The 11,990-nt window shown below is 42.3% G+C and overlaps 1 long non-coding RNA gene across 1 annotated transcript; it reads left to right on the forward strand.

Moving 5' to 3' along the window:
* Positions 1-2,620: 2,620 nt before the first annotated feature.
* Positions 2,621-11,345, forward strand: LOC139827077 (uncharacterized). The gene is made up of 4 exons (XR_011737267.1): positions 2,621-2,708; positions 5,917-6,118; positions 6,388-6,457; positions 10,002-11,345. It is a non-coding gene; the product is annotated as an uncharacterized lncRNA (long non-coding RNA).
* The last annotated feature ends 645 nt before the right edge of the window (positions 11,346-11,990 follow it).

Raw genomic sequence — 11,990 nt, forward strand, 5'->3', positions numbered from 1 at the left:
AGGATGGCAGCCAGACAGCTGCTAGTCTGGCTTAGACTTCCCGAGTGTCCTTAAGTGTTAGATGGGATGAAATGCACCCATGTTTTTGGTTTTAGAAAAGGCAAATGCACGGCAGGTTGGTCAGGCTCTGTGAGGGTGCGTGCTAAGCAGATGCTGCAAGCATTGGGCTTCCTGTCTGTCTGTGCCACACGTATGTTTGTGCTTGCACAGTGTGTCTCATGCCTCCTGGTCATCCCATGCAGTAAGTCAAGCCTCTCTGGAAAACCCATAGGCATGTGTCTCTCTGTCTGGGCAGGAATTGGGAAACCGATGTCTGCCAAATTGCTATGGCCTACTTGCAGAACTCAAACAACAACCTGTGTTTTCATTTAATTTGGCCCCGTCCACATGTCCTTGAAAATTTCAAACTACAGTTTGAGGAAGCATGAGCAGGGAACTCTGATGAGTTACACGTGAGCTGTGATCTGGCATACGGAGGAGGTGATACATCTGCTCTGGGTTCTCTTGGACTGAGATACAGAAGGAGACATTTCCCAGTCTATCCATACTTATTGTAGAGTAACATAGGTGCCTTCTGCACAGTTTTATTAGCCCTTTCATGGACAGATGTTCTGCTCAGTAATCTGTTTTCTAGTTGCTTGTTACATTCTGGCCATTACCCTATCACTTCAGTTTCATGGCTACGATAATTTCAAAGCATTGCTTTCATCTGAAAGGTAGAAGGGGCTGTAGGATGTTGCACTGAGCTTTAGATGCCATTGCCAGTGGCACAGCAGGGCTGCAAACACCATGATTCACATGCGTGAATCCTTCTTCCTATGCATCTTCTCTAAGTGAAGGCTGCCCTCTTAATTTCTAGTTTACTTGCCATAGTTCTTCAGCCTTTCTGATTCCTGTCTGTCTCCCCAATGAGTAGCTTCCAGAGCAATGCCTCTGCACAAGGCTCAGAGAGGTGCCTGGAGTCTTGAACCTGGGATGAGACCACACAGGGCCCAGGGCAGGAAGGGTTAACCTCTTTGCCGACCATGGCCAAATTTGTTTCACAGTCCTGCAGGTCACTTGCTTGTGCCAGCCTGAGCTCCTGATGACCAGTCTGGTTTGGTGCCAGTGGGTGATCATCCCTGTCTGAGGAGATCAGAGAGCGAAGGAAGGCAGAGTGTGAAGAAGAGCAGACTGACGTGTTGATTTCATAGGACAATGTCAGTGATTGAAGAAAGGAATGAAGGTCCAATGGAAGGGGCACAATTCTTCAGGAATAACTGTGATGTTGGAAGTCACAGTCACTGAAGCAAACTAGCGGTACTCCTTCACCTTTCTCTGTTGTCCATGAAGGCAGGTTTTCCCACAGAACAATCCAGAGCACTATAATACATTTTGGATCTGCTTGGATTTGCCTTCTGGAAGACCTGCTTTTCCTCCGTCAGTTATAGAGAGAACAGTGGCTAAAACAGGGGTCCAAGTTGGTTGAGTGTGAATATCCATCTCCAGGATTTCTGTGAATTAATGGCAGCCATGACTGCCCAGCATCCTGAGCCTTGCTCAAAGCAAGTCACAAAGATGACATGCAGTCACAGAAGGAACTGTGGGGTGTAAGTGTACTCCTTTACTGAGCAGAAGAGAGAGAATTGAACCTGCCTCTTATAGTAGTGACATGTTACCATATACTTTTGGTCAGTATAACTACGGAACATCTAATAGTCTCCAGGACTAAACACTTGTGGGAGTTTTGCTGCTTACTGCTACAAAACAAATGCTGTGACCTCTATATCAGCAATATGTGTTATGGTTGTATCAATTTGTACATGAAATGTGATTAGGGGAGGTGGTGTCACTGCTCCTTAACACATGTAGGAAAGTTATTTCCTCCCTGCAATAGTCACATCCCACATATGATTATACAACCACATCTAGAGTCAGACCCTGCAACTTTAGCAGTGGAAAGCAATGTATATGTTTCTCTGTAGTGGAGATGGTCCTGAGATGCACGCAGGTGTGGAACATCTGTCTCATGTTATTAAAACATCTGAAAGAAATTAAGTCTCTGAGAAGAGAGATTTGAACCATAATGTTTTCCTGCTTATGATGAGAAAACTGTATGTTTAATGCAATCATAGTTAGAGTACTACTGTGCGCTGTAAGAAAACTTTTGTAATACGAGCAAATACTGGGGAAAAATCCTGAAACAGGCCTTAAAAATTATTCTGTTTTGTAGGCTGAAAAGTAATATTGACTAACTAATACCCTGATATTTCCAGAATTGCTTTTTTGCTTTCCCAAAATGCCAGTTGAATGATCAGGTTTCCCTCCTTTGTATAAGCAAGAATCTCTGTAATCTAATCACAAAACAAATAAAATAACCGTATGCTTTTATTTCAATTATTCACTTTTGTATGTGTCATGATGATACTTAAAAATCATCATCTCAATCAGAATCATGTTACATTAGGTGCTGTATTTTGCAAAGATTCCACCCTTTCTTTAGACAAGTCAACAGGAGAGGCAGGGAGGGCAGGGATACAAGGCAGGAGTGACTTTGCCCAGAGGATGGAGTGGCAGAACTGTGAATGTAAACTGTGTTATAAATCTGTCCTGCCTTCTGGGCAGCATCATCCCTCACAGGAGCTTAAAAGTTTGCTGCTGAGTTGGCAGGAGCAAGTTCACAGCCTAAACTTTAGTCTGGAGTCTCCAGGAACCTTTGGGTACCTCTGGTGAGATGTTATGTATTGCTATATTCTTTCTTGGGAAAAAAAGTTTGTGTTAGTAGCAGCTCAATTGAAAATGTTTCCTTAAAGATTCACATTACAAATTGTTTCTCTGTCTCAGTCTTAATTTGCTCCTGAATGAATCAAGATGAGTGCACTAAAGCTTTGTTTGATGTTGGACAAATCATTATTTGCAAATTATTCATTTGTTTTTAAAGCATATGTTCTATCTTTTCTTGAAATAATTTTATGTGTATTTGCACAATGGAACGGTAGGTGCTATTTTGCATACTTGTGTACTCTTTGCAAAAAAGGCTTTTCTCAGGTTTTTCTTTAACGTTACTTTTTATACAGTGACAAAGTTCTCCCACAGTGCTTTGGTTTTGCTACTTCTTTCCCTAAAAATCATTTTTCTCCATAGCTAAGAGAACAGGGGAAATAAGAATTAACTTTTAACGGTTTCGGCTACTGTTGCCAACATGGGGGACAGAATGGCCACGAGGTGGTAGCAGTTTGCAAGGGAAGGCCAGGAGACGACTCTGAGCTTTGCTTGTTGATCCAGAGACCCAAATACTGCCTGTGTAGGTTATGCCATACAGTGAAGCATTTGCAGCGTTCAGGCAGTGTTATTTAGATCTATTTTCTATTAATTTGTATTATTTCAGTTGGAAGTAATCTCATGTGAAGTAGAGCAAAATGGGGGGTAACACCGTAGTGTCTCTCTTGTCAGCTGTAAGGCCCCTCAACTGACTTGGCCAAGGATGCCAAGTGCAAATCCAGTTTAAAATTGCTGGTATAACTCAGCGTCTGGGCTTGTGCGCTGCCATGCCCGAGGCTCTGCCTGGCTGGTACAGTCCATCTATTTTTCAGGCTCTTTTAACAGCATTCAGAACGACGTGGCCCCAGGTTGCAAAGCACTGACCTCCTACTTACTCTTCTGCCAACCTGGATCAGTTCAGAGCAGTGTTAACGGGTTGACTTCATGCTGCCTGCCTTTTATGAGAGATCAGACATCACCCACCCTTCCTGGGCTGACATGAAGTTCATGTTAATAGAAAAAGACAGTGAAAACTCCATCATGTGCTCTGTCTGATTTGACAGAAATGCAGTCATATGCCCGCATGGGATCAAGATTAAATTTGTGTGGCTGAGTGATCTTGCGTTGTGCAAATCCCTATTAATGCACTTGAAACCACAGTTTTGGGCAAAAAATACACTTTTACTCCTGCTGCTCCTGCTATGAGAGAAAAGAAGAGAAAGAATTTCTGATAGATTACTGGGGCAGGCAACAGCAGGGATCATTTTGGTTTGGATTACAATTACCAGAAAAGATACAGGAGATTGTTCTGTAAACTGTTTCACTGTGAATTCTGGGGGAATTTCATCCTTTCTTGATACATGGAAGTTATGGGAAGGTATGTGAGGACTGGCAGCACTAAGCTATTTCTGCTCTCTATCTGCTGTACATCTGTCCTGGTTTTGTTAAAAAACAAGTTTCTCTTTTAGTGAATTTGCCTGTCAGCTAAAGCCTTCATATTAGCTGCATTTTCCTGGAGAACCAGACACATGTTTTGCTAAACCTAGCAATGGAATGCAAACTTATTGATAAGCATGAATGCACATCTCGCGAGAGGGGCAACGAGAAACCGGTGACCAAGAAACTGACCAACTGTGTATAACATTCCATTAATGTGAATACTTCATATAAAAGTGGGAGATCACGAGGATCTCGTCCCCTTTCCTTTTCCCTTCTGCTTATGGCCGACATTAGGAGAGGACCTTGCTGGTCGTCCCTGCGAACTGAGGCCTAGTGAGAGACTGAATCCAGCTCCAGGTTGGCTACAGAGTCTAATCCAGGACTTTGGGTGCTGGCTCTGCAGTTGCTGAGACTTTCAAGATTGGTTTTGTATATTTTGTATTATTTTCTCTATTCTTATTAGTAGCATTAGTAAAACATCTTTAATTTTTCCAACTCTCTTCTCTCTGTCCTTCTTTCCCTTCTGATCTCCTGTCCTTAGTGGGAAGGGGGGAGAGGGAGGGGCAAAAGAGGGAAGTGAGGGGAGAGGAGGTTAACAATACATCCGCCAGGGATTTTTTGTCACCCCGCAATCTTAACCCTCGACAACATCATACTTGAGTGAAGTTTTTGTGTGCCAGCAGGATTTAGTATGAAGGCAACATTCAATTGACAACATTATAAGGTTAATTTAGCTCTGCAGTGAAGATAAGCTCTGCATTTCTATGTATAAATATTGGCTGTGCTGTGAATAGCAACAGTTGCATTTAGTCTTGGTGTTCAGATGTGAATGCTCAGGCACTTTGCAGTGCACAGTTTAAATCTTTTAAAGAAAAAAGAGGTTGTCAATACTAGCATGGAGTCAACAATTGTCGTTTGCTTATTGAGAGCCACAGTCAGCAATCTAAACTGTTATTTCCTTCATGGAGTCCATCTTTACTCTTGTGCAAATTTTTCTCCTCATTGCTAATGATTCAAACACCTATTCATTGCTCGGTAAGAGTCTGTCCCTGGAGGCAAAGGAGGAGTGAAAAAATGTCACTTAATATTGCACAAAATGAAAAAGATGGTTTGCATTAGGTCCCTTTCACCCAGTGCTGCAAATATGCACATGTGCTTTAAATTTATCTTGATTTTTATTCTTAGTGGCATGGTGAAATGTGCTTATGTTAAACACGCTGCAGAGGAGTTTTGAAATAAATCATGTCCTGAAATGACCTGATTCCCTTTATTGTTGTTTTCCTTTGGCTGTAATATCGCTTATAGAGTGATAACATGCAGCACTGAAAGTAACAGTCTAGTTTGTTTCTCTCTGATACAATCATTGATACATTTTTCTATTTCTGACTTATTTTCCATGTTTTCCTTTGATTCCACAATTCTCAAAGGTGCATCCTCCATTTTACAGAAAGCAAACTGTTCAAGAATAAATATTCTAACTCCTTTAACTGAGTAAAAATAATACACTCTTTGGATACTTATATAACTGGCTCAGTTATGGGTTTTAGTAAGTATCTATGGATCTTTACAGTTTTGAGAAGTTGTTAGTCAAGCAAGCTACTTTAAAGCCAGTTATTTCTGTTTTTCTCTCTTCTGTTTTTCCAGATATTTTCTTCTATCAGGCCACCTCATGAGAGTCACATCCCTAGTTGCCAATACTGATTTTTGTGTCCATGTTTGGATTTTTTTTTTCCCCAGCTCCAACTTTAATAAGCCTCCTGGGCTTGCTTTGAAGATTTCTTCTGCAACTGCAAATAAACTCTCATGTGTCTCTGATGCTTCTATTTGGATTAAAAAAGCCGAGTGACCTTGTTTTAAAGACTGAACAAAGAACTCTTGAAGACACGTGGAGATGGGTACTCAACACACACCTGGACACAAACCTGGAGTACAGAAAAAAGTAAACACATGTTTAAAATTTTTTTTTCTACCTTCATTATCAAATTGATCTGAGCCTGTTGTAATGTTTAAGATCCTTCCTGTGTTTACTGTGTGAAAAAGGAGTTCTGGTTTGTTGGTTTTTTTTTTTTTTTTTTTTTTTCCCCATTAGAGGGGGTATGTTTCCCATTTCTGTCAAATGCTTGGGTTCTTCTATATAAGAAAAACTTTTTCCATGTATTTGGGGAATATTTATAATATTTTCCTTTATTATTCCATTCTGTTTTAAAGCCTTGACTGAAGCTCTCGAGACATGTTGAAACAACCTGAGATCACCCGAAAGGAAACCTGAAATGTCATGGTACGAACTTAGCCTTGCAATGTTAGGAAGTTTGCAAGCAACAATATATGCCCTACTCTGAGGCAACCCTGCTTTAACACAACTGCTTGCCAAAATAATGTTACTGCCTTCCAGCATAACCCCTTGAGAGAAATGAGTGGTGGTGAGAGCCTCCTGGAAATGGCTGGGGAAAAAGAAAATCAGAGAAAATGGGTGGGAACCATGCACAGATTTTACTGCTCCTACACACGTTCTCCAGAGTTAGGGAGTGGCTTTTTATTATGTGGCTGTACAGTGCATAGCACAGCAAAGCTTCAAACCCTGCTAAGGTATTTTAGATGTTTTAGGAATGCCACTGAAAACTGTGATGTGTAACCAATGGTTATGGTAGTGCTTTGAGAATTTGGTTTGTTCCCACAGGTTTTGCTTATATCCACATTACCAAGCTACATATTGATGTGACTGTTGCTGTCACTGTTGTGCCGTGATTGGTCCTCACTCCATTCTCGGCTATTTTATTTTTGGATTCTAAGTGTGACACTCGCCTCTAATGACGTGTGAATGCCTGCATCTGAGCTAGGTACCTTGGGTTTTCTCCCCTGTCCCTAGAGTTTTAGTCAACATAGCTGAGACTGGGGTACAACTCATACTGAAGCAGATGCTTGCGTTTGGTTAGATGAACACCTCCTTCAACTCCAGTGGTTTTATTGACTAGATCTCCCTTGGCAGCTGTGCTATAGATACAGAAAGTTAGGAGACATGAATCTCATCCTTAGAGACCTCTACCATGCCGCTGGCATAACTAAGCACAGAAAGCTGATGTGTAGATGGTGCCTAATGTGATCCCAGTCAGAGGGCTGGGCGCTGCAGGGGCTGTGTCCCTGGCCCAGGGAAGTGACTGTCAGAAGGTTTTCCGTGTTCTGTGAATCTGTTGTAACCACATCTGCAGAGTCAGCTGTGTCTGGGGCAGAGCATGAAGTCCAGATGATAATTTTTATCCCTTTTCCCCTCAGCTGCATCTCTCCCTACCCGCTCTGTCCTCCTCTTCCCTTTGCTAGTCTCTGTTGCTGTTCCCAGGGCTCACACTGCCCTCTACCCAGTCTGCCAGTTTTTCACTGGTTTCGTTGATTTTTCACTCAACATTTTTCACTGGTGTCTCTCTAACTACAGGGACAACAGAAGTAAGATAAATTCTTTCCGCAGCTTTTGAAATATCTTAAGACATAAGACAAACTGCACTGGGCCAGCCCCAGGGTTCACACACCCACCATCGTGTTTCTGACATCTGCCAATAATGAAAAATGCAGGGCAAAATGCAGGGCAAGTCCACGGTGGTACTTCAGCCTGCAGAGTTCTGGCTCGAAGGTTTTCTGTATCAGAGACAACATCTTTGTATCTAAATACATGAACTTCCATAAACAAGGTAGCAATGTGGCAGTGGGTCTGAGGCTGACATGTCTAACCTCTCCTCCCCCTTGACTGGGCGTTGCTGGCTGCCTCAGCCATGTGTGGCTGTTTTGTAAACATGGAGTTTATTTGCAGGAACCAACTCAATCACTTTTCCTCATTTTTTTAAAGTGAAATAATAATTAATTTTTCCTTAGCTATAAGCTCCGAAGGAATTGGCTATAGTCAGACAGTGGAGAAGCAGTCAATGAAAGCACTGCCACCTGGGGTGATAAGGGCCTTGTGGCAGGTGAATGGTAGCAGGGCTGATGCTTCTCAGTGGCAGTATAGAGTGATTTTATGACTTGCACTGAGGATTGCCCCTGATTTAATACTTAGTCATCCAGGACATGGACCCACTGGGATAACCAGTCTTCAAAGAATCTTGTAACTTAGGAAGACCTCTATGAGGAGCAGTTGATCCGGAAGTCTTCTTTGGCTTAAAGGATACACCCTTGAATTGTCAAAATAAAGGCTGATCGTAAGAAACATTTTAACATCAGTGCTGAGAGGAACAGTGACCAGCTTTCCAAAATGACACAGAAATAGGGAAGGCAATGGGAAAGGCTAATGGAGGAAGATGCTCTGGGGAGGGAAAAGTTGAGAGACCTCTTTTTATGCAAGGGAAGGTGAGTAGACAGTATATGCTTACTGATAGCAAACTCTGATCTTACAGCGCTGCATCAATAAACCAGAGCATTTAAGGAACAGCTGCCCAAGATGCATACACTTTTAAGGATCATGAGCTTGATTTTACATTTCCACAGCATGCGGTGATAGCCTAAAGCCAAACCCTCTGGAGCTAACCTAATAGTTTGCAGTCTGCTTTCTTGCCTAACTCAGGCTAGGAATGACACCAAGCAGTCCCTTGGTAGAATGGCAAATAGATTATTTTGCTATGGCTTCTTGTACTTGCTACATTTTTAATGTACCACCCTTAACATGGGCTGGTTTATGTTTCTGCACAAGAACATGGGAACTATTTTGTTATTTGCTCACTTATTTCTTTATACAAACTTGTCTCGAGGTGATGTGATTTGTGTAAAATATTCAGCATCCATCCAGTGATTTCTGGACTAGCATATAGATGGCACATCTGTGCTTCATAGCTCAGACGTCCTGGAGCTGGCTCCAGTTACAGCTGGAATATCTGAGCACTGCTGTGCTGAGATAGCAGTTTGGATCTAGAGAACAGCACAGCAGTTTCACTAGTGACTCCATTTCTCTGCAGGGAAAATTAACTGGCCAGGTTGCTGTGCTGAGGTGTTAGACTATTTCCCAATCCTGAGCTATTTTGGTGAGCATTAACTCTGCCATCTTTGCACCAAGTTCTGTTGTACAATGCAGGTAGGCTCTGTTGCCTGTTTCTTCATGAAACAGATACCTGAAATAACAGAAAATGTGACAAATACTAACCCAATAGAGGTTATTTTTGTCTGTCTGTTGCAAGATAGCTGTATCCAGATTAGGACAATATGGAGCAGATCTGGTGCTGCTTAATCAATCAAGAACATCTAGAATGACAGGGTAAATCAGCAAAGCAGACCTGAAATGCAGAAAACAAACAGATCAACAGTGTTCCTTCCTACTTTTAAGATGAAAGTAAAGCCTCTTGCCTCAGTGAAATAACAACAGCTCAGATCAAGTAGCACTAGAAAGGTGATGAAACCACTGCACTGGCTTTAAGATATCTGGCATGTATGCTGCTGAGGAAATTGGTGGTGCAGCAAGCAAGAATTCTGCATGGACTGTAAAATGCTGCTGAGAAGACATATATATATATATACAACTGCCACAGTTTCATGCTTTAGCCAGCTGAAACACTTATAATCCAGAAAGCGATATATATGAAGCAGGTTCCTGCTCTTTAGGTGGGTTCATGGACTTTCCTAGACCTCCTCCAACCTTGGATGATGTCCTTTTTCTTTTTCCAATATGTTTCCAAACATTTTCTAATGCAGTGAGTGTTCCTGCCCACCAAATTAAAGTGCAGTTACAAGCATGTCACTTACCTTGGTTGTTTTTCCTAAACCCTTTAGAAATAGTTCATAGAGTCCCTGGGAACTGTAGACCACAGGCTGAAAATCACTTAATAATTCTCTTTCCTGTTGTCTTACAGATTCCTGGGACACAGCATCTGTTTGAGCAGGAGGACCACAGTGATAAATTCACAAATGCAGTCATTGCTTATTTGAGACAGAAGGCATATTTTTTAGGTCAGGACAGTGGGGTAAGCAGGGTAAAAAGATCCTGAGAGAGAACAAAAAGGGCTAAGTGACATTTAGTCTGTGATATGAATGATTTTCTTAATTTAGTTCTGCATTTTAATCTTTTCTTTGGAAGGTGAGGTGAGAAGTAAGTCGGTTTATAGGGTAGAAAACACAGGTTAGACTTACTCTGGTGTAGCCATTTTTAAAAAATTATTCTTATTTTTTATTGGGGTTTAGGAACAGTCTTTGTCTGTTTCTCCTTCAATTGTATTTTTAACTTTTGGCAGAGTCACACAGTCTTGACGATGCTTATTTTTATAGATTTCAGAAAACAAAATAAATAAAAACAAGCTATTTGTATCTCCATGCTTGTGTCATTCAGTCATAGCCATGACTTTCAATGGTCAAAACAGGACCCAACAACTGTTTTTCTACAGCTGTGGAGAGCTTGGATAATACTTGATAGTGCTAAAGTTACAATATGTTTTCCCAAAAGCCCCCTTCTTTGCTTCCAGTAAGAGGAAGTTCTTATTTATGGGATGGCTGCCAAAAGATGAAATGTTATAAAACTGCTTTTCTCCAAGTAAGTCTGTACCAGCAGCTGGTATTTCCTAGAGTAGAAATCACTGCTTCCATGGAGAGGCAGTTTATGCTGAGATCCTGAGACACACGTGCATCACTGTGTATGAGTATCTCGTCCCCCTCTGTGCTGCTCCTGGCCCCAGACACTATGGTGTTGCTCCCCTCCTGCATGGTGGGGTGGGTGGTAGGCAGCAGCAGGGCTCCCTGTGCTCTGCATTCAGATGTCAGCTATTACTACACTAATCTCATGGTTCTTCTTCTTCTGAAAACTCTCTGAATGTTTATATGGATGAGGAGCTTCCCTGTATTCCAGTGCCAGCAATGGCAAGATCTTTTTGAGGATGTAGCGTGCCATCATCTGCCAGCCGTGGCTTTGCAAGCCAACCCTTGGGCTATTAGGCAGTTCTGCAGTACCTTATGGAAGTCAAAAGCTATTCCATCTCTCCTTTTCCTGCTTTCAGTTGGATGTACAGGGCAACAAAAAAGCAGATAAAGGCTGGAAGGTGGCAAAGGGCAGCAGGATGGGACAGTGATGCTGTATCAGGGGAGTCTTCCTTTGGCACAGCCTTACTCAGGATGATTTTGCATCAAGGCCTGAGAAGCATGGTCTGGTAGGGCAGGGTTTTAGGGCTCTGTTTTTACAGTCTTGTAAAGAATGTCATTGTCATAAAAGGAGCTTTCTGGCATGTCTTAATCTAAAAGTCCAATAAAAATCAAATTGGGAAAACATACCAAAGTCACCTTTATTTTCTGTTTATAGCTCCAGTTCTCTTAATATACCACCAACATTGCTGTCTGACCAGACAAAGCTATGTCCTCAATAAGGACACCTCTGTATTCAGGAAATTCCCCTTGAATTTGGCATGGCCAGGAGCTGGGCACCCAGCACTGTGTGCAGCAGGGGAGCAGGGCGCAGTCACCCTTGGATGAACAGCAGGCAGAACCAGTATAAGCATGTGGGGAGCCCCAAGAGAGGAGGACGTATTTGTCAGCCACTGTCATCATCCTCCAAAAGGAGATTAAAGGAGGCAGTACAGGGAGTGGGGAGTGAGAATTGGAGAGGTTGCCCACTCACACACCTGCAGCTTTGCCACCTCCAGTACTAGAACAAAAGCAATGCCAGGTCAGTCCCAGTCTGTGCTGGCAGCAAATGCAAGGGGTGGCCTTGCTTCAGCAGCTGGGCTTTGCTCTCAGGGAATTAATTTTTCTACAAATAAATTATTAACATATCTCTGTTTTATTTCTCAAAGGAATCTGCAGTTTTGCCTCTGATTCAGCTATGTCAGGTGTGGACCCTGCCGGTTGGACGCAATTAC

The sequence above is a fragment of the Patagioenas fasciata genome, chromosome 1 (genome assembly GCF_037038585.1).
Source record: "Patagioenas fasciata isolate bPatFas1 chromosome 1, bPatFas1.hap1, whole genome shotgun sequence".
NCBI classification, from domain to species: domain Eukaryota; kingdom Metazoa; phylum Chordata; class Aves; order Columbiformes; family Columbidae; genus Patagioenas; species Patagioenas fasciata.